This window comes from Procambarus clarkii, chromosome 18 (assembly GCF_040958095.1).
Source record: "Procambarus clarkii isolate CNS0578487 chromosome 18, FALCON_Pclarkii_2.0, whole genome shotgun sequence".
NCBI lineage: Eukaryota > Metazoa > Arthropoda > Malacostraca > Decapoda > Cambaridae > Procambarus > Procambarus clarkii.
The window spans coordinates 47,741,118-47,765,434 of NC_091167.1; the positions used below are offsets into that span (position 1 = coordinate 47,741,118).

Sequence of the window (24,317 nt, forward strand, 5' to 3'; positions counted from 1 at the left end):
ATATATATATATATATATATATATATATATATATATATATATATATATATATATATATATATGTCGTACCTAGTAGCAAGAACGCACTTCTCAGCCTACTATGCAAGGCCCGATTTGCCTAATAAGCCAAGTTTTCATGAATTAATATATTTTCTCTAATTTTGTATTTATGAAATGATAAAGCTACCCATTTCATTATGTATGAGGTCAATTTTTTTTATTGGAGTTAAAATTAACTTAGATATATGATCGAACCTAACCAACCCTACCTAACCTAACCTAACCTATCTTTATAGGTTAGGTTAGGTTAGGTGGCCAAAAAAGTTAGGTTAGGTTAGGTTAGGTAGGTTAGGTAGTCTAAAAACAATTAATTCTTGAAAACTTGGCTTATTAGGCAAATCGGGCCTTGCATAGTAGGCCAAAAAGTGCATTCTGGCTACTAGGTACGATATATATATATATATATATATATATATATATATATATATATATATATATATATATATATATATATATATATATATATATATATATATATATATATATATATATATATATATATATATATATATATATATATATATATATATATATTTTGTGACGGTGTTCCCTCCCTTATATTTCTCCCACGCCAGCTGTTAGAGTCATATCTACTTTACCAGAACGTTCTCTGCCTTCCAGATAACAATTTGACATATGTGGGAGCATGAGGTGTTCTCGCATAGGAGAGAAATTAACTAAAGAAGAGTGCTTTGGCCAGTGGCTTAGGCCCTTTTGGACGCCAAGATGGCGCCGACTCCTACCTTTTCGCGCCAAAATGTTATGACGTCAGTGGCACCAGATTGGTCAAGAACAGTGAAGTTGTATAGGGAGCCAATGAGAAACGCCCCTGGCAAGTGTGACGTCACGAGTGGAGGTAGGTCCGGGCCATGCGACCCGTGGCGCCAGGAGTTAGATACAACACGTCGTCAAGGGCAGACGTGCGATAGGGGGGTCCTGTCACGTGCGATAGGGGGGTCCTGTCAGTCTGACAGAATTCGCCCCTCTCCGGTGAATATACGCATCACCAGTGGTCTGCAAGCATCCTTTAAGGTCTTCCTGAACTCCGTGAGGCGGACAGAAGAAGGAATTGACGGGAAACGAGCAACAAGTGCTCCGGTGACAGGTACTTAGCAAGAGTGAAGCCTGGGCAGTGACGTCAGGGACAACTGTACAGTTTTACCAGTCGGGTGATGATGTAGCGGCTGGGCCAGTTCACCGTGAGGAAGGAGAAGAACAAACTAGCTGGGAATACGAACGACTGCAGCCGAGAGTAAGGACTGCAGACATAGTTGTGAGGAGGAGGCGACGGCCAGGAGACCGACTCCAACCCTTCAAGAGGTTGTGGAGGAGCACGGAGCCTGCAGAGAGAAGCAGTACGGAGAAGACACGTTTTTGGGTGTTGGTTGAGGTCCTGGGAAGAGCATCAGTGTGTGTGGGGGTGTTCCCTACAGCAAGTCCTGAGCCGGAACCAGGAGCTTCAATTCAACCCTCAACAGAGGACGAGTCCACATCATTTATGGTGGAAGTAGGTAATTCAGTTTTCCGTCCCATTCCCCTTAGTTAGCGATTAGCCAGAGTATCTTCTATGTCGTGAGCAGGGCTCACCAATGTCTATGTTTCTAGTAAGACACAGTTGTGAAGGGAGATGCTAAAGAGCTCTCACGAGATATATATATGGTGTGTGATTGCACCCGTGGTTTGATGAAGAGATTACTGTGTCGAGGACATTTATATTTACATGTCATTTATATTATAAGTTCGTGCCAGAGGTTATATATATAAATATACAGTTTAATAGTGTAAGGCTGTGTGCCTAGAGTTACCTCGTTATTATAAATATTGATAAAGTGAACTATATATAGTGGAGTTATTAAATAGTATATTCATGTGTCTAGTGGTTAACTGTGATTATGCCAGTGTTGTGATATACTGTGAATACGAGGGAATAATAGGCGCCTCACGCCAATAGTGTGAGTATAGTGAGGAAGTGAACAGTGTGAGGAGTGTGAGTGGGCGTGGCATCTCGCGAGTTGCCAAACGTTTGATAACACTGCATGTGGAGCGTGGGAACGCAGTGCTGGAGGATTGCACCAAGGCGCAGCTGCAGTTAATAGCTGACCACTTTGGAATCCAGTTGAGATCCTCCAAAGTGAGAGAAAGGAGGCTTCAGATTGTGGCACAGCTCAAGGCCCGAGATGAGGCTTCAAGGGAGGAACGGCCACAGACGTTCGCCAGTGCAAGGGAGAATTTAAGCATTGGTGGAAGCAGTAGGGGATCCAGCGGCAGCCGGTGCAGCGTCAAGCTGGAGATGATGAAGCTGCAGCTGGAAGCACAGCTGTACAGGGAAGAACGTGAGCATGAAGCACAGCTGAAGCGTGAAGAACGAGAAGCACATCTGAGATGGGAGGAGCGTGAGCTGGAAGCCAAGCTGAAGCGTGAAGAACAAGAAGCACAGCTGAAGCGTGAAGAACGAGACGCACAGCTGAGACAGGTGGAGCGCGAGCTGGAAGCCAAGCTGAAGCAGCAAGAGATTGAAGCCAACAGAAAGGTTGAACTGAAGCGGGCTGAACTAGGGCTAGCCCCACCCGCACCCCCACAGCAGGAGGACCGCCGGGTACGAGAGCGCGATTTACTGGTCTTTGTGTCTAATGAAGCTGAGGGCTTCTTTGACCATTTCGAGAGGGTAGCTACCTTGAAGAAGTGGCCAAGAACAGAGTGGGCTGAGCTGGTCCAGGGTAGTGGGCGGAGCTGGTCCAGGGTAGGCTCACAGGTGAAGCTCGCGAGGCTTACAACATGCTTGACCTCGAGGAATGCACCAATTATGATGCAATGAAGAGAGCAATGCTTCACTCCTTTAAGTTGACTCCAGCGTGTTACAGGAAAAGGTTCCGGGAATGTATCCGTTCGCCAGGTAAATCTTATGCAGAGACGGCGAGGGACATGGAAAGAAGATTTCTGAAGTGGTTGAAAGCTGAAGGGGCTAAGTCAGCTGTGGACATCAAACAGCTAATGGTCATGGAAAAATTTATGTCCATGCCCTCTCCTGAGATCAGGATTAGAATAAAGGAGGTGGACATTAAAGACCTGAGGGCTGCTGCTGACAGAGCCGACATGTTGGGGGAAGCCTTGCGATCACGCAGAGAGGGACCGCACAAGCTGCCGGTGTACTCTGGGTATGGGAGTGGTTTTAGGAAAACGGACGGATGGAGGGCAGGAACGAGTTCTCCCAAGTCCCGCCTCTCGAGTGGAGACAGTAGGGGACTGAAATGTTCTGTGGAACCAGTCAAGACGCCCCTAGCTGAGAGTGCCGGATCTGTTGTTGTGCCGAGGGACGCTACGAGGGAGACGACGGAAGGCGCAAGGAAGACCCATGGAGCGACGGTCTCTGGAGGCGTTGCCAGGGCGAGCGGTGGTGGAAGGTCACCGCCAAGAAGGGTCCGCTTCTACAACTGTGGAGGATATGGACATTTCGCGCGGGATTGCAAACGCCCTAAGCAGCGCGGGAACGTTGCTTTCATTAGGATGGAGGACCAAGTGGCTGAGAACGAGCGGGGTGAGTCCGTACCAAGTGTGGAGAAGAAAATTCACCCGTTAGTGTGTGAGGGGAAGGTAAGGATGGAGGAGGCAGACCCCATTCCTGTGAAGATATTGAGGGACACCGGGGCTGATTTTACCCTGGTGAGTAGAACCCTGTTCCCAGAGAGTTATGAGAATACCAGTGTGGGGGTGGCTGTTGTGACCACTGTGGGAGGCCCAGTGAGGATGCCCCAGCACAAGGTAACATTGGATTCTGATTATGGCTGTCAGACCCTAGTGGTAGGGGTCTGCGCCTCAATGCCCAAGATGGAGGCGCAAGTCATCCTTGGGAATGACGCCTGTGGAGGATGTGTCCTCCCTAGCCTCATGAAGGGCGAGGAGTGCTTGGAGCACTACAGAGAGAAAGGCGGAGTATTAGACGCCTGTGGGAACGGGAAGGGAATCGCCAAGGTGGCGTTTCCTGTATGCGCTGTGATTCCAAGGCGGTGCAACGAGCACGTAGTGAGTGGATCTGATGGGGCTGAAGAAGAGACGTCTAACAGCCTTCGACAGTGATCGAAGAGGTCGATCACCTCTTCGTGGAACCCGGAGAACAGGTGGAGGGTGAAGGCAACCCGGATGGTGAGCTACAGGTGACCCTCGCCAGTTCTCTTGGGGTGGATCGCGCTCGTCTGGGGGAGTTACAGAAGGTGGAGTTCCCAGAATTGATTCGGGAGGCCAAAGGAGGACGTGCTGGTCCTGAGAGTGCCACACATTTTTATCTGCAAGATGGGATGCTGATGAGACAATGGAGGCCTGTGAGAATGGAGGCCAGAGAGGAATCACTAGGTATGAGGCACCAGGTAGTGTTGCCGGCCCAGTGCAGAGCGGCAGTGCTGGATCTGTCGCACTTTGTGGATTCTGCAAGTCACCTGGGAGTGACCAAGACTCTACGCAAGATCAGGGACCATTTCTACTGGCCGGTATGGACGCCGATGTGAGGCGTCACTGTAAGACTTGCTTACCTTGCCAGAGAGCAGGAAAGAGTGTACCAGCGATATCAAAGGCCCATTTAGTCCCTGTTCCTGCATTTGGTCCAGCGTTTGAACGTCTGTTGGTCGACGGGGTAGGACCGTTGCCACGGACGAGAAAGGGAAACACCTACCTGATGACCATCATGTGTGCGGCGACAAGGTTCCCGGAAGCAGTCCCGATGCGATGCTTGACGTCAAAAGGTGTAGCCGGGCAGTTGCAGCGATTTTTCTCTTGGGTGGAAATGCCCAGGGAAATCCAGACGGACTGTGGGAGCGTATTCCTGTCCAAGTGGTTTAGACAGACCGTGTCGAATTGGGGAGTAACTCAGATTCGGTCGTCGCCCTACCGACTGCAGTCGCAAGGGGCGATCGAAAGGTTTCACTCCACACTGAAAACCATTCTGAGAGTGTTCTGTGCGGAACAAGGAGCCGAGTGGGATGAGGCAGTGTACCCTGCATTGTTTGCTATACGGAACGCTGTAGTGGAGTCACTGGGTTTCTCACAGTTCCAACTGGTATATGGACATGAGGTACGGAGTCCTCTATCCATGCTGAGAGAGCAATGGGCGCCAGGAGTGACTGTGGGAACGGTCAGCGAATACGTGCAGAAATTTAAGGAGCGTTTCGCATTGGCGAAAGAACTAGCAGGAAAGCATTTGAAGGAGGCGCAGCAAAAGATGTCAGAGTGGTACGACAAGAAAGCTACGCCAAGAGAGTTCCAGGTTGTGTCCCAGGTTATGGTGTTACTGCCAGGGAAGAGCCGTGTGACCGAGTCACGATTTGAGGGACCGTATAAGGTGCTAAGATGATTGGGTCCAGTAAGCTATGAAGTCAGCAAGCTGGACAGACCCCGCAAGACACAGGTGTGTCATATTGACCGTCTGAAGCCTTTCTTCCCTGAAGAAGGAGGAGCCGCCGTGCAGGACGGAACAATGCCACGAGAACTACAGCAGAAAGTGGTCTTATGCGTGTAGGTGAATCAAGAGATTCCAGCAGAGGAAGGAAAATGGTCCAGGGCGGACGGCACCCATCTCTCCAATGCAGAGAGTTTGGAGAATATCAGAGTCAAGCTTCAACACCTGGAAGGAAGACAGAGAGCAGATCTGACGGACCTGTTGAGAGAGAATGCATCTCTTTTTACCGACGTGCCCCGACGCCACAAGAGTGTGACGCACGAGGTAGAGGTGAGGGACGCCAGGCCCATTAAACAGAGTGCTTATAGGGTCAGCCATGTGAAGCGAGAATTGATGAGGAAGGAGGTAGAGTACCTTCTTGAGAATGACCTTGCCGAGCCTAGCAACAGCGAGTGGAGTTCCCCGTGTTTGCTGGTTAAGAAAAGCAACGGTACATACCGCTTTTGCACGGACTACAAGGAAGGTGAACTCCATCACTGTGGCAGATTCCCACCCCATGCCCAGGGTAAGTGATTGCATCAATCAGGTGGGTAGTGCCAGATATGTGTCCAAGGCGTATTACCAAATCTCGTTAACTCCCGAGGCTAGGAAGATATCAGCTTTTGTGACACCAGACGGACTGTATCAGTATAAAGTGTTGCCCTTCGAGATGAAGAACAGCGGGAGTTGTTTTCAACGTATGATGAACGAGATGCTGAGAGGAGCCGAAGGCTGCACTGTATACATTGACGATATAGTAGTGTACTCCGACGATTGGGAGGCACACCTAGAGCGACTCAGGGAGCTGTTCAGGAGGCTGGAAGATGCTAACCTGACCGTGAACCTAGCCAAGAGTGAGTTTGGGAAGGCCCATCTAGAATACCTGGGCTTCGTCATCGGTCAAGGAGAGGTTACCCCTGTGGACCACAAGGTATCAGCTATTAGAGAGTACCCGATACCCAGGACACGGAAGGAATTGCTGAGGTATCTTGGGATGATTGGATACTATTGTGGTTTCTGTAAGAACTTTTCCATGATAGCGCATCCTCTGACAGAATTACTCTCTAAGAATACACGATGGAAGTGGGGAGAGGCCTGCCAGGAATCTTTCGAGAAGACGAAGAACCTGTTGACAGAGGCCCCAGTGTTGATATCCCCAGATTTTACAGCCAGGTTCATTCTGTATGTAGATGCCAGTGATGTAGGGATAGGAGCCATGTTCGCCCAGGAAAGGAGCGAGGTACATAGGCCTGTCGCATTTTACTCCAAGAAATTTGTGAAGTACCAGCGTGCCTATGGTACCGTCGAAAAGGAGGCGTTGGCTTTAGTAATGGCCCTAAAGCACTTCGACGTGTACGTGGGAGGAGGGGCGAGGCCTGTTCTCGTTTTTACAGATCACAACCCTCTAACTTTCTTGAACAAGATGAGAAACTCCAACCAGAGGCTGACAAGGTGGACATTACTACTACAATCATACTGGTTAGAAATTAAGCACATCAGAGGGAAGGACAACGTGGTAGCGGATGCCCTATCCCGAGTACACTAAACCGATATGACTCTTATTTTTAGGGGAGGGGTATGTGACGGTGTTCCCCCCCTTATATTTCTTCCACGCCAGCTGTAAGAGTCATATCTACTTTACCCGACCGTTCTCTGCCTTCCAGAGAACAATTTGACATATGTGGGAGCATGAGGTGTTCTCGCATAGGAGAGAAATTAACTAAAGAAGAGTGCTTTGGCCAGTGGCTTAGGCCCTTTAGGACGCCAAGATGGTGCCGACTCCTCCGGGCCGTGCGACCCGTGCCGCCAGGAGTTAGATACAACACGTCGTCAAGGACGGACGTGCGATAGGGGGGTCCTGTCATTCTGACAGTATTCGCCCCTCTCCGGTGAGTATACGCATCACCAGTGGTCTGCGAGCAACCTATGAGGTCTTCCTGAACTCCGTGAGGCGGACAGAAGAAGGAATTGACAGGAAACGAGCAACAAGAGCTCCAGTGACAGGTGCTTAGTAAGAGTGAACCCTGGGCAGTGACGTCAGGGACGACTGTGCAGTTTCACCAGTTGGGTGATGACGTAGCGGCTGGGCCAGTTCACCATGAAGAAGGAGAAGAACAAACTAGCTGGGAATACGAACGACTGCAGCCGAGAGTAAGGACTGCAGACGTAGTTGTGAGGAGGAGGCAACGGCCAGGAGACCGACTCCAACCCTTCAAGAGGTTGGAGTCGGTATTCAACTATACCATTAAACTATAAAGTTTTATAGTTTAATGGTCAACTATAAAACCAAGAAAACGGCAAACCAACTCATGAGAAACTCTCCAGACACAAAGCAGAGCGCTTTAAAAGAGACCAATGTCGTCTATGCCTTCAAATGCCCACTTGGGGACTGTAAGCCTCAAAGAATTCAGTATATATGCAAGACAACAACATCTCTTTCCAGGCAATTAACGATGCATAAGCAACAGGGCTCCATTAAGGAACACATAATCTCTTCCTACAACCAGACCATCACCAGAGAAGTCTTAACAAAAAACACGGAAATCATCGATAGATACAGCGATAGCAGGCAGCTAGATATCTGCGAGGCACTACACATTAATAAGTCGACACCAGCAATCAACAGCCAATTAATGCACAACTATATTCTACCCACTTCAAGACTCCGCACCAATATAGAAGCATCAAGAAATATGGGTCAATAGGCCCTTTGCAGTTACTTCCATTCTTCCCTTTAACTTACAAAATATTATACCCATTGTTTCGTGTTCTGTCTTGTGTTGAAAGTATGTTTTCACCTCATCCAAAACTGTTGTAACATATCACCTCACCCAAATGCAGGTATAAAATCGAAGCTGTTTAAACTCTGTTCAGTTATAGTTGTGTGTGTGTAAACTAAAGTCTCTGAAAATATAATAAGTTTTACAAAACGCGTTCAAGTGTCGTGTCAGACTAGAAATAAAAATGAATTTTGGAGAATTGATTTTTCAGTTACCATCAACAGTGAAAAGAAATATAAGAAAAATTGAGAAAATTCGTGTTAGAATTATTAATCTTACTTTTTCGGTCATATTTAATAATGTATATATATATATATATATTAGTATATTTTGGTAGCAGTCTTTCCTGTAGACATATATTATTAAATATGACCGAAAAAGTAAGATTAATAATTCTAACACGAATTTTCTCAATCTTTCGTACATTACGCTTCACTGTTGGAGGTAAATCAAAAATCACTTCTCCAAAATTCATTTTTATTTCTAGTCTGACGCGACACGGGCGCGTTTCGTAAAACTTATTACATTTTCAAAGACTTCACAAATACACAACTGATTAGAACTTACGTCTCTCTGATATTATATCTACATTTGAGTGAGGTGGGAAGGGTGATGTGGCATTAACACAAGATTCAGATTCAGATGTTTATCAGATTCAGATGTTTATTCAGGTAAGGTATATACATACAAGTGATGTTACATTAATGGATTGATATATAGATAGAGCTAGTACATACAATGCCTAAAGCCACTATTACGCAATGTGTTTCGGGCAAGACAGAACAGGAGGGGATATTAATAGGGTATTAAAAGTATCAACACAAGACAGAACAGAAACAATGGGTATTAAATAGAAGTGTTTGTAGAAAGCCTATTGGTCCATATTTCTTGATGCTTCTATATTGGAGCGGAGTCTTGAGGTGGGTAGAATATAGTTGTGCAATAATTGGCTGTTGAATGCTGGTGTTGACTTCTTGATGTGTAGTGCCTCGCAAACGTCAAGCCGCCTGCTATCGCTGTATCTATCGATGATTTCTGTGTGGTTTACTAGGATTTCTCTGGCGATGGTTTGGTTATGGGAAGAGATTATATGTTCCTTAATGGAGCCCTGTTGCTTATGCATCGTTAAACGCCTAGAAAGAGATGTTGTTGTCTTGCCTATATACTGGGTTTTTTGGAGCTTACAGTCCCCAAGTGGGCATTTGAAGGCATAGACGACGTTAGTCTCTTTTAAAGCGTTCTGTTTTGTGTCTGGAGAGTTTCTCATGAGTAGGCTGGCCGTTTTTCTGGTTTTATAGTAAATCGTCAGTTGTATCCTCTGATTTTTGTCTGTAGGGATAACGTTTCTATTAACAATATCTTTCAGGACCCTTTCCTCCGTTTTATGAGCTGTGGAAAAGAAGTTCCTGTAAAATAGTCTAATAGGGGGTATAGGTGTTGTGTTAGTTGTCTCTTCAGAGGTTGCATGGCTTTTCACTTTCCTTCTTATGATGTCTTCGATGAAACCATTGGAGAAGCCGTTATTGACTAGGACCTGCCTTACCCTACAGAGTTCTTCGTCGACTTGCTTCCATTCTGAGCTGTGGCTGAGAGCACGGTCGACGTATGCGTTAACAACACTCCTCTTGTACCTGTCGGGGCAGTCGCTGTTGGCATTTAGGCACATTCCTATGTTTGTTTCCTTAGTGTAGACTGCAGTGTGGAAACCTCCGCCCTTTTCCATGACTGTTACATCTAGAAAAGGCAGCTTCCCATCCTTTTCCGTCTCGTAAGTGAAACACAGCACGGAACTCTGCTCAAATGCCTCCTTCAGCTCCTGCAGATGTCTGACATCAGGTACCTGTGTAAAAATGTCGTCAACATACCTGCAGTATATGGCCGGTTTCAAGTTCATGTCGACTAAGACTTTTTGCTCGATAGTACCCATGTAGAAGTTTGCAAACAGGACACCTAGGGGAGAACCCATGGCGACCCCATCTACTTGCTTATACATGTGCCCATCCGGGCTCAAGAAGGGTGCCTCTTTAGTACAAGCTTGGAGTAGTTTCCTCAGAATACTTTCTGGCATGTCAAGAGGAGTACAGGCTGGATCACGATACACTCTGTCGGCTATCATTCCGATTGTCTCGTCCACAGGTACGTTGGTAAACAGCGATTCTACGTCCAACGAGGCTCTTATCCCTGTGGCCCGTGTGCCCCGCAGTAAGTCCACAAATTCCTTTGGAGACTTCAGGCTGAAGGCGCAAGGAACATAAGGAGTCAGCAGGCCGTTGAGTCCCTTCGCCAGTCTGTACGTGGGTGTGGGTATCTGGCTAATGATTGGCCGAAGTGGGTTTCCACTTCCACGAAGTGGAAACCCACTTCGGCCAATCATTAGCCAGATACCCACACCCACGTACAGACTGGCGAAGCGACTCAACGGCCTGCTGACTCCTTATGTTCCTTGCGCCTTCAGCCTGAAGTCTCCAAAGGAATTTGTGGACTTACTGCGGGGCACACGGGCCACAGGGATAAGAGCCTCGTTGGACGTAGAATCGCTGTTTACCAACGTACCTGTGGACGAGACAATCGGAATGATAGCCGACAGAGTGTATCGTGATCCAGCCTGTACTCCTCTTGACATGCCAGAAAGTATTCTGAGGAAACTACTCCAAGCTTGTACTAAAGAGGCACCCTTCTTGAGCCCGGATGGGCACATGTATAAGCAAGTAGATGGGGTCGCCATGGGTTCTCCCCTAGGTGTCCTGTTTGCAAACTTCTACATGGGTACCATCGAGCAAAAAGTCTTAGTCGACATGAACTTGAAACCGGCCATATACTGCAGGTATGTTGACGACATTTTTACACAGGTACCTGATGTCAGACATCTGCAGGAGCTGAAGGAGGCATTTGAGCAGAGTTCCGTGCTGTGTTTCACTTACGAGACGGAAAAGGATGGGAAGCTGCCTTTTCTAGATGTAACAGTCATGGAAAAGGGCGGAGGTTTCCACACTGCAGTCTACACTAAGGAAACAAACATAGGAATGTGCCTAAATGCCAACAGCGACTGCCCCGACAGGTACAAGAGGAGTGTTGTTAACGCATACGTCGACCGTGCTCTCAGCCACAGCTCAGAATGGAAGCAAGTCGACGAAGAACTCTGTAGGGTAAGGCAGGTCCTAGTCAATAACGGCTTCTCCAATGGTTTCATCGAAGACATCATAAGAAGGAAAGTGAAAAGCCATGCAACCTCTGAAGAGACAACTAACACAACACCTATACCCCCTATTAGACTATTTTACAGGAACTTCTTTTCCACAGCTCATAAAACGGAGGAAAGGGTCCTGAAAGATATTGTTAATAGAAACGTTATCCCTACAGACAAAAATCAGAGGATACAACTGACGATTTACTATAAAACCAGAAAAACGGCCAGCCTACTCATGAGAAACTCTCCAGACACAAAACAGAACGCTTTAAAAGAGACTAACGTCGTCTATGCCTTCAAATGCCCACTTGGGGACTGTAAGCTCCAAAAAACCCAGTATATAGGCAAGACAACAACATCTCTTTCTAGGCGTTTAACGATGCATAAGCAACAGGGCTCCATTAAGGAACATATAATCTCTTCCCATAACCAAACCATCGCCAGAGAAATCCTAGTAAACCACACAGAAATCATCGATAGATACAGCGATAGCAGGCGGCTTGACGTTTGCGAGGCACTACACATCAAGAAGTCAACACCAGCAATCAACAGCCAATTATTGCACAACTATATTCTACCCACCTCAAGACTCCGCTCCAATATAGAAGCATCAAGAAATATGGACCAATAGGCTTTCTACAAACACTTCTTTTCAATACCCATTGTTTCTGTTCTGTCTTGTGTTGATACTTTTAATACCCTATTAATATCCCCTCCTGTTCTGTCTTGTGTTAATGCCACATCACCCTTCCCACCTCACTCAAATGTAGATATAATATCAGAGAGACGTAAGTTCTAATCAGTTGTGTATTTGTGAAGTCTTTGAAAATGTAATAAGTTTTACGAAACGCGCCCGTGTCGCGTCAGACTAGAAATAAAAATGAATTTTGGAGAAGTGATTTTTGATTTACCTCCAACAGTGAAGCGTAATGTACGAAAGATTGAGAAAATTCGTGTTAGAATTATTAATCTTACTTTTTCGGTCATATTTAATAATATATATATATATATATATATATATATATATATATATATATATATATATATATATATATATATATATATATATATATATATATATATTCGGGGTTACTCGGCGAGCAACAGTATACTCAAGGTCACTCACCGTAGCCCTGCGGGTCTTCACTCTATCCTCGCGGCGCCACTGTACGCCAGGAGAGTATCCCAGTCAATCCCAACCGGCCTCTGATCGAGAAGGAGTGGGAACACAACTTGTTCACTTAACTGTTGCATGCCCGCTCCAACATAGGGCTCTACTACTAACCACAAGGTCGCCAACTGGTGTTTTCGGTGTCCAGTAACACGTCAGTGGTTTTGTTGAATTGTGGTAACAGTGGGAAGAACACACTCAATAGATCTGATATCAGGCAGGTATTTACTTCTATCGCTCTCTGCTTTCAGATATTATATAGCCACAAGAAATATGGAGGGGATGATATAAACACCAATGTACTTGGTATTTTACTTAAAACTCATTCAAAGACATCACAAGATTATATCAATAAGCAAACAGCTGTTTTAGGCAGGAGTCGCTCGTTCCCACACATATAATATGAACTCACCAAGCCGGCAACGCTCCCCCTCACGTCAGTGTCAAAATCAGCTGGGCGACTACCCCCCGCACGAATGTTACTTTATCTGTTTGTGGCGTGACGTACCAGTTTCTTTAAGTTCTCAAAGATCACTAGAAGTTCAAACACACAATATTTGCGACAATAGCACGTAAATACTTCGCTACACTGATCTTGAGCTCAATCAAACATCTCTATATTAATAGACACAATACCTCACTATCATAGTATAACATACTGCCCTTCATTTAATGATCACGTATGCAAGTATATATCACTGGAGTTCTCAGTACTTCCTTCCGTGGGCGATAACACAATTAATCACTGCACACATGAATGATTATTCAATACACAAGCATAGACATATATATATGTGGATGAGTCATAGACATCAATAATGGTAATGACATAGTTATTGGGCACATAGCCTAACTCCAAATACTGGCATAGTTATATATATATCCTCTCACTAAATGATCATATTAAAGTCTCATTAAAGACATTATCAACACAGTAAATTCATCAATTACTCCGGGTGCCTGCACACACCAATAATAGTAATAAATCCCGTGGGTACTCTATGTAGTACCACTCTGCACACTGGTGCCTTACTGTGACATAGGTGAGCCTTGCTCACGACATACAAAATACTCTGGCTAAATAATATAGCTGACTAAAGGGGAATTGGGAGGGAAACTAGAATCACCTACTTCCACCTATCCTCCGGTGAGAGTTGAGTTGTAGCTCCTGGTCCTGGCTCCTGCCTCCTGTAGGGAACGCCCCCACACACACACTGTCGTGTCCTCCAGGAACTCAATCAACGTCCCACCGTAAGCGCGTCGTCTCCGTGCCTTTTCACTGCAGGTCCGTGCTCCTCCTCGACTTCTAGTAGGGTTGGAGTCGGTCTCCCGGCCGTCAACTTTTCCTCCCAGCTATGGCTGCCTGCCTACGTCTCGGATGCAGTCGTTCGGATTCCCGAATAGTTTTCTTCTTCCACTGTTTCCCGGTGGCTCGGTTCAGCCACTACGCCGTCACAAACGGGTGAACTGCCTCAGACGTCGCATACGTCACTGCACAGACTTCACTTCTTCTTGCACAGTACCTGTCCTGGAGCACTTGTTGCTCAATACCCCGTCGATTCCCTCTCTGGTCCAACACATGAACGAAGGAAGACCTCACAGAGTACTGGCAGACTTCGGGTGACGCGTAGAATCCACGGGAACGGGAAACAACTGTCAAACTGACAGGACCAATCTTCGCACGTCCAACCACCTTGACGTGTCGTGTCAGACTGATTCCCTCCGGAGGATTGGCCCAGGCACTACATCATCACTGTGAAGCTATCAGCCGTCGCATACGTCGCTGCCTAGTCTTCACCTGCACAACACCTGTTCCTGGAGCACTTGTTGCTCAATATTCTGTCAATTCCTTCTCTGGTCCAACACATGAACGAAGGAAGACCCCACAGGAGATGGCAGACCACGGGTGATGCGTAAGTCCTCCGGAGACGGGGTAAACTGTCCAACTGACAGGACCCCCCCCCCAGCGCACGTCCGACCTCCTTGACGTGCTGTCTTAGACTGATGGCGCCAGCGCGGCGCGATGACCGGACCCCCCTTCCTTCGTGACGTCATATTCGCCACGGGAGGTTTTCATTGGCTCCCTGTGCCACGTCGCTGTCGGCGACCAATCTGGTGTCACTGACGTCACACAGTTTTGGCGGGAAAACAGAAGAGCCAGCGCCATATTGGCTTCCTTAAGGGCCTAAACCACAGCCCAAAATACTATTCTTTTATGAATTTCTCGGCACTTCGAGAACACTACATTCTCCTACACATATCAACCTGATGCCTGCGACGTAGAGAACGCTCGGGTAAAGTGGACATGACTCTTACTGCAGGCGTGGGAGAAATATAAGGGGGGGGGGAACACCGTCACAATATATATATATATATATATATATATATATATATATATATATATATATATATATATATATATATATATATATATATATATATATATATGTATATATATATATATATATATATATATATATATATATATATACATATATATATATATATATATATATATATATATATATATATATATATATATATATATATATATATATATATATATATATATATACCTCCTCCTCCTCGGAGGAGGAGGTATCTATACCTAGATACTTCCTCGGGGTATCGTGGAGACCGGACGCACCGTGGAGCTCCGGGCTACCTTCATACTTTATCACAAAACAGTGAGGTCAAGCAGGTGGGGCGTTGGTCAGGACATATGTGAACATCATTAGAAGACATCTTCAGCGTTTGAAGTCCCTCCATCGTCCCAGTCAACGGTATTTTACAATTTTCTCCTGTTTGTCAAGCTTGAACACACCAGCAACAGTGCCAGTGAGGGAGGCCTACCACCTTAACGGCCGGGGCGGGATGGGGAAGGGCGGGGGCGGAGGGAGGCGCGTGAGGGAAAGTGAACCTTAGAGTAAGTCGTCACTAAGAACACCCGCTCACCGGTCAGGCGGAGGAGACTGGTAGTGGCCGCATTTCAAACTGCCCTCACCACCACACCACCCCACCACCTCCCTCGTGGGCTCAGTGAATGATAGTGAACAATTTCTGTCTGTTTGGTGTATACTTTGCGGCCCCGACATACAAAGTGAATACCATGTATATATAGTGCCATAGTGAAATATACATCTCAAAGTGCCAACTCCGATACTCAGTGCCATACACACCACAAAGTGTCAACCCCAGTTTATAGTGTCATACATATAACAAAGTGCCAACCCCATATTCTCAGTGTCATACATACCCTGGTGTACATATATATGAATGTATATTGTGTGTCATGTGTATAGCCCACTCGATACCACGCCTCCCCCCCCAAACCGACCCCATCCCCCCCCCCCCCCCGCACCTCACTACCTGAGCTGACCCTCGCCCCACCGGCCTCCACACCCATCCGCGGCCTGCACACCCGGCCGCGGCCTCCACACCCAGCTGATGCCTCCACACCCAGCTGATGCCTCCACACCCGGCCGCGGCCTCCACACCCAGCTGATGCCGCCACACCCAGCTGATGCCTCCACACCCAGTTGATGCCTCCACACCCAGCCGCGGCCTCCACACCCAGTTGCTGGCTCCACACCCAGTTGCTGGCTCCACACCCAGTTGATGCCTCCACACCCAGTTGCTGGCTCCACACCCAGTTGATGCCTCCACACCCAGTTGCTGGCTCCACACCCAGTTGTTGGCTCCACACCCAGTTGCTTGGCCATGACCCAGTGTGTTTGCTCCCCTCTATAGAATAATGCACAGTTTAACTCTGCCAACCGAGTTGAAATGGAAGGGGTCCCAGCGGTCGGGTAGGACTCCACAAGCCTTGAGGTGCCAACAACTGCTCCTAAAAGAGGTTTTTGCCGAGTATGCAACAAAAACACCGCCATAAACACCAACGGTGGTGTTATCCGCTTTCACACCTTCAACGAGGAAAGATGCAGTGGTTTCCACCAGCTTCCGAAGGGAAGCAATGGCCAGCTGCCATTAACAGTTAGGGAAGAGACTCCCATTAACCTAATCTCATCTGAGAACCTCACCCAAGCGATCATAGCGACGTCTGCTAGAACATTACCACACATCCCAAAAGCAGCCCACCCAAATGCAGCAGCCAAACTTTGTAATCTTCTGAAAAGGGTCAATGATGCACCGGAAAACATTCAAGCGTGGCATAATGTCCTTCTGTTTGGCAATGTATGCCTCAACGTCCCTCCTAGGAGGGACAAATCACTTGCTTCCTCGGTCCAGAGGGCGATAAATGAATACCCAAGGGGGGACAACCTAGTTCGCCTGCCTCTACGAGCAAAACACACTCACCGCAGAAATGGTAGCAACAACATACCGGAAACGTACAAAATCAGAGCACAAATCACAAAGAAAATTGAAGAGGGAAATACCGCAAGTGCTATTAGAGTCCTCACCAGTGACGAGAAAATTGCTCCTCGAAACTCAGCCACAGCACGGGCCCTGCAAAGCAAGCACCCACCCTGAGCCCCTCAAGGCGACAACATCGTTCCGCCATCAGCCGACACCATTTCAGACCCATTAACCGTTGGCGAATCTGAGGTCTACAAAGCAGCCCTTTCTTTTCCACCTGGGTCAGCAGGCGGCTTTACAGGGTTAAAACCTCAACATATCAAGCAAATGTTAAATCCTGCGGTTGGTGATGCTGCACAAGATCTTCTTATGGAACTCACATGGTTCGTCAACATGTGTCTGGCTGGTGAGATACCTGAGGTCATCAGGCCTCTCTTTTTTGGTGCCTCCCTCTGTGCTCTCAAAAAGAAGGACGAAGGAATCAGGCCAATCGCTGTTGGCAACACTCTCCGACGCCTGATTGCCAAGGCTGCTACGAGGGTAGTCAGCCAGCAAGCGGCTGAATTGCTGAAACCAATCCAGCTAGGATTTGGAATCCCCCAAGGCTGTGAAGCGGCTGCCCATGCAGCACGAGCATACATCACAAACATTTCTGATGAAAAGGCCCTGCTCAAACTGGACTTTAAGAATGCCTTCAACATGGTAAGAAGAGATGCAGTACTTTGTGCCGTACATCGCCATTTCCGGCCCCTCTACCCGTTCATACTATCGTGCTACAGTGGCGAGTCAAAACTGCTCTTTGGTGAACATGAAATCAGATCATGTGAAGGTGTTCAGCAAGGTGATCCTCTTGCTCCCCTTCTTTTCTGCTTAGTCTTAAAAGAAATCACCGAAAGCTTGTCCAGCGAGTTCAACATCTGGTTTTTGGATGATGGCACTATAGCTGGCACCGTAGACCACCTCTTGTCAGATATCAGGAAAATAAGGGAGCAAGAAGTAAGCCTGGGTCTCGTCCTGAACCCTTCCAAGTGTGAAGTAGTCTCCTCCAACCCAGACATCGTAGCTAGAATAAGGTCTGCCTTGCCTGGAGCCCATGTCATTAGGGCCGAGAACAGCACCCTCCTTGGAGCTCCCCTCGGGTCTAACGCCATTGAGGAGATCCTCGACAAGAAAATCGCAGACCTTAGGAGGATGGAAGACAGAATAGGTGACATCGATGCCCACGATGCTTTTTATCTCCTCACCAAATGCCTATCCCTTCCGAGGCTAACCTACTTTCTGAGGTGCGCCCCATCTTACAACAACCCAAAGCTTGACGAGTATGACCTCCTACTGAAGACCATGCTGGAAAAAGTTGTTAACCTCTCCCTCAACGAATGCCAGTGGAAACAAGCCACTCTTCCTGTCAGGCTCGGTGGCTTGGGTGTCCGCACCGCCACCCAAATTGCTGTCCCAGCCTTCCTGTCTTCCTCCTCAGCATCAGATGACCTGGTTAAGGAAATTCTACCTGACACCCTGAGTGATGTAGCGGGGATACAGGACCCCAACTACACGGAATGCGACACGAAATGGGGTGCCATGACAGACCCAGCACTCAGACCAGCCATGCCGAAAGCCAAGAAACAATCCAGTTGGGACAGCCCCATTGTAGACAAAGAAGCCACAGCTTTGCTGGAGGCAGCAACAACCCCCAGTGATCGTGCACGCCTCACAGCTGTGCAGGTTCCCCATGCAGGGGACTTCTTTCTGGCAGTCCCTATGTCTGCGACAGGCACACGTCTTGATCCGCAGGAGCTCCATATTGCAGTCGCTCTCCGCCTTGCTGCCCCTATCCACACTGTTCACAGGTGTATTTGCGGCGAGGCAGATGCTGACGAATATGGATTGCATGGCCTGCACTGTGGAAAATCGGGTGGTTGGCACACTAGACACGACGAAGTCAACGACATCATTAAAAGAAGCCTTGCCTCTGCTCAGTGTCCAGCGGAGAGAGAGCCCCGCAACCTACTGAACCGTGACTCTGTTAGCTTTGCCGGCCGACCAGACGGAATCACACTGCGTCCGTGGAAGGGTGGCAGGCAGTTAGCATGGGACTATACTTGCGTATCCACCCTGGCAACGACATACATCACCCTCTCTGCTGGCACGGCAGGAGCCGCAGCGACACACAGAGAAAAACAAAAGTCAGTCAAGCACAGGCAATTAGATCAAAGGTACAATTTCGTTCCAATAGGGTCTGAGACCCTAGGCCCATGGGGTGAGAGTGCAAGAAGGTTTCTTAAGGATCTTGGTTCCAAGCTCATTGACACCACAAGAGACCCTAGAGCAGCAAGTTTTCTCTTTCAGCGCCTCAGTGTCGCGATCCAGAGGGGAAATGCCCGCTGCGTCCTTGGTTCCTGCCCGGCGTCGGAGGAGTTCGAGGAAATCTACAGCCTCTAGGAAGCGAACTTTTTCTTGTGTCCTCTTAATGTTTATTTTTTGTATAAAATCAGATATGTAACTGTATAACCTTGCATAATAAAGTGTACATCATAATAAAAAAAAAAAGGGGGTGGTAGGAGAAGTGAACACTCTTTCGTATTCAGAGTTAAATGTCAAGTTTTTCCCTGAGTGCTCTGTGTTCCCTTCTCTGAGGCTGTGGGTCCCTATAATTGCACCAGTGGTGGTACCCCCCTATATATATATATATATATATATATATATATATATATATATATATATATATATATATATATACCCCCAGGACCCCCACTACACAGAATGTGACACGAAATGGGGTGCCATGGCAGACCCAGCACTCAGACCAGCCATGCCGAAAGCCAAGAAAGAATCCAGTTGGGACAGCCCCATTGTAGACAAAGAAGCCACAGCTTTGCTGGAGGCAGCAAAAACCCCCAGTGATCGTGCACGCCTCACAGCTGTACAGGCTCCCCATGCAGGCGACTTCCTTTTGGCAGTCCCTATGTCTGCGACAGGCACACGTCTTGATCCGCAGGAGCTCCGTATTGCAGTCGCTCTCCGTCTTGCTGCCCCTATCCACATTGTTCACAGGTGTATTTGCGGCAAGGCAGATGCTGACGAATATGGATTGCATGGCCTGCACTGTGGAAAATCTGGTGGTTGGCACACTAGACACGACGAAGTCAATGACGTCATTAAAAGAAGCCGTGCCTCTGCTCAGTGTCCAGTGGAGAGAGAGCCCCGCAACCTACTGAACCGTGACTGTTAGCTTTGCCGGCCGACCAGACGGAATCACACTGCGACCGTGGAAGGGTGGCAGACAGTTGGCATGGGACTATACTTGTGTATTGACCCTGGCAACCACATACATTAACCTCTCTGCCGGCACAGCAGGAGCCGCGGCAACGCGCAGAGAAAGAGACAAGTCAGCCAAGTACAGGCAATTAGATCATCGGTACAACTTTGTTCCAATAGGGTCTGAGACCCTAGGCCCATGGGGAGAGACTGCAAGAAGGTTTCTTAAGGATCTTGGTTCCAAGCTCATTGACATCACAAGAGACCCTAGAGCAGCAAGTTTTCTCTTTCAGCGCCTCAGTGTCGCGATCCAGACGGGGAATGCTCGCTGCATCCTCGGTTCCTGCCCGGCGTCGGAGGAGTTCGAGGAAATCTACAGCCACTAGGAAGCGAACTTTTTTTTTGTGTCCTCTTAATGTTAAATTTTTTTATAAAATCAGATATGTAACTGTATAACCTTGCATAATAAAGTGTACACCATAAAAAAGGGGGGTGGTAGGAGAAGCGAACACTCTTACGTATTCAGAGATAAATGGCAAGTTTTTCCCTGAATGCTCTGTGTTCCCTTCTCTGATGCTGTGGGTCCCTATAATTGCACCAGAGGTGGTACCCTCCTATATATATATATATATATATATATATATATATATATATATATATATATATATATATATATATATATATTAGTATATTTTGGTAGCAGTCTTTCCTGTAGACATATATTATTAAATATGACCGAAAAAGTAAGATTAATAATTCTAACACGAATTTTCTCAATCTTTCGTACATTACGCTTCACTGTTGGAGGTAAATCAAAAATCAATTCTCCAAAATTCATTTTTATTTCTAGTCTGACGCGACACGGGCGCGTTTCGTAAAACTTATTACATTTTCAAAGACTTTAGTTCACAAATACACAACTGAATAGAACTTATGTATCTCCGATTTTATATCTACATTTGAGTGAGGTGGAAGGGGTGATGTGGCATTAACACAACACAGAACAAAATGTGGTATTAATAGGGTATTAATTTCATCAACACAAGACAGAACAAGAGTATTAATAGGGTATTAATAGGGTAATGCCCGAAACGCTTTGCGTAATAGTGGCTTTAGGCATTGTATGTACTAGCTATACCTATAAGTTAAACAATCCTTGTAAATATTTATTGTATGTATGTACCTTACCTAAATAAAATTGTATTGTATTGTATTGTTGTATTAATTTCATCAACACAAGACAGAACACGAAGCAATGGATATTGAATAGAAGTGTTTGTAGAAAGCCTATTGGTCCATATTTCTTGATGCTTCTATATTGGAGCGGAGTCTTGAGGTGGGTAGAATATAGTTGTGCAATAATTGGCTGTTGATTGCTGGTGTTGACTTCTTGATGTGTAGTGCCTCGCAAACGTCAAGCCGCCTGCTATCGCTGTATCTATCGATGATTTCTGTGTTGTTTACTAGGATTTCTCTGGCGATGGTTTGGTTGTGGGAAGAGATTATATGTTCCTTAATGGAGCCCTGTTGCTTATGCATCGTTAAACGCCTAGAAAGAGATGTTGTTGTCTTGCCTATATACTGGGTTTTTTGGAGCTTACAGTCCCCAAGTGGGCATTTGAAGGCATAGACGACGTTAGTCTCTTTTAAAGCGTTCTGTTTTGTGTCTGGAGAGTTTCTCATGAGTAGGCTGGCCGTTTTTCTGGTTTTATAGTAAATCGTCAGTTGTTGTCTGGTGTTGATGAAATTAATACCCTATTAATACTCTTGTTCTGTCTTGTGTTGATGAAATTAATACCCTATTAATACCACATTTTGTTCTGTCTTGTGTTAATGCCACATCACCCCTTCCACCTCACTCAAATGTAGATATAAAATCGGAGATACGTAAGTTCTATTCAGTTGTGTATTTGTGAACTAAAGTCTTTGAAAATGTAATAAGTTTTACGAAACGCGCCCGTGTCGCGTCAGACTAGAAATAAAAATGAATTTTGGAGAATTGATTTTTGATTTACCTCCAACAGTGAAGCGTAATGTACGAAAGATTGAGAAAATTCGTGTTAGAATTATTAATCTTACTATTTCGGTCATATTTATTTATTTATTCGGTCATATTTTCGTGTGTGTGTGTGTGTGTGTGTGTGTGTGTGTGTGTGTGTGTGTGTGTGTGTGTGTGTGTGTGTGTGTGAGAAAGCTGCATGAACGTGCAAGCCATATATCACTAAGAACTCTTTGACCCGACCAGGATTCGAACCCATGCCGTCCAGGATCACCCCTAAACGTACACAGTACCGTGACCACCGCACCAATGATCGTCTAAATATATATATAATATATATATATATATTTATATATATATATATATATATATATATATATATATATATATATATATATATATATATATATATATATATATATATATATATATTTGGTTTATTTGAACTTTGTTACAAAAAAGCAGTTACATATAGGTTACAAAGATGGTTATCATAGGTTGTCGAGTTCCTCCAGCTCCTCAGATGGCGGGCAGGAACCCTGGATGCAGTGCGCTTTTCCCCTCTGTATCGCCACGCTGAGGCGCTGGAAAAGAAAGATGGCAGCTCTAGGGTCCCTTGTTGTTTCAATGAGCCTAGAACCCAGTTCCTTCAAAAAACTGGTGCCACTTTTACCCCAGGCGCCGAATGTCTCAGAAGCAATGGGAACAAAATTGTAGTGGTGATCCAGTTCTCTATACTTATGGGATTTGGCTGCTTCCCTGTGGGTGGCAGCGCCATCTGGCTGTGCAACACTGAGGTCAATGTAGGTGTTAGCCAGGGTTGATACGCACGTGTAGTCCCATAACTACTGCTTGCCATTCTTCCAGGGGTTCACTGTGATACCATCCGGGCAACCAATAATATATATATATATATATATATATATATATATGACTCGAACCCATACTCCCAGAAGCAACGCAACTGGTAACTACAGGGCGCCTTAATCCGCTTGACCATCACGGCCGTCAAAAGGAAGTGATAGCCGAGGCTATTTGATTTTCATATATATATATATATAGTATTTGATTTTCATATATATATATATATATAGCGTTTTCATATATATATATATATATATATATATATATATATATATATATATATATATATATATATATATATATATATATATATATATCTGTCGTACCTAGTAGCCAGAACGCACTTCTCAGCCTACTTTGCAATGCCCGATTTGCCTAATAAGCCAAGTTTTCATGAATTAATATTTTTTCGACTACCTAACCTACCTAACCTAACCTAACCTAACTTTTTCGGCTACCTAATCTAACCTAACCTATGAAGATAGGTTAGGTTAGGTTAGGTAGGGTTGGTTAGGTTCGGACATATATCTACGTTAATTTTAACTCCATTAAAAAAATTTACCTCATACATAATGAAATGGGTAGCTTTATAATTTGATAAGAAAAAAATTAGAGAAAATATATTAATTCAGGAAAACTTGGCTTATTAGGCAAATCGGGCCTTGCGTAGTAGGCTGAGAAGTGTGTTCTGGCTACTAGGTACGACATATGTATATATATATATATATATATATATATATATATATATATATATATATATATATATATATATATATATATATATATATATATATATATATATATTTATATATATATATTTTTTTAACTGCCTCTAGCACAAGGGTAAATATATATATATATATATATATATATATATATAGATATATATATATATATATATATATATATATATATATAGATATATATATATATATATATATATATATATATTTAAATATATATAGATGACCCGTCTCATCTTTTATACTTTATTCCACTGAAAGGCTTATTGTAGATTTCAGCCCTCTCTCACAATGTCAGGTTTATTGTATGCACAGATTAGTACAACTTCCAATAGATTCTAATATATACATATTTTATATATAATTTTTTTTCTAACTAATTGAGGTTAATTACTCTTAGATAACGATTTCCTTTTAAATTTGAAAATAATTATAATGCTATCACTTTTGCTGATTGAATGAAAATTTAACAAATGTAAGGAATTACAAAGAAAGACGCATTATCAACAGAGAAAA

At 45.3% G+C, this 24,317-nt stretch overlaps 1 long non-coding RNA gene across 1 annotated transcript in view; it reads right to left on the reverse strand.

Annotated features, from left to right (window-relative positions):
- The window catches only part of LOC138365937 (uncharacterized), a 30,045-nt gene that overhangs the window by 5,043 nt on the left and 685 nt on the right, over window positions 1–24,317 (reverse strand). The gene's annotated exons all lie outside the window — the stretch shown is intronic.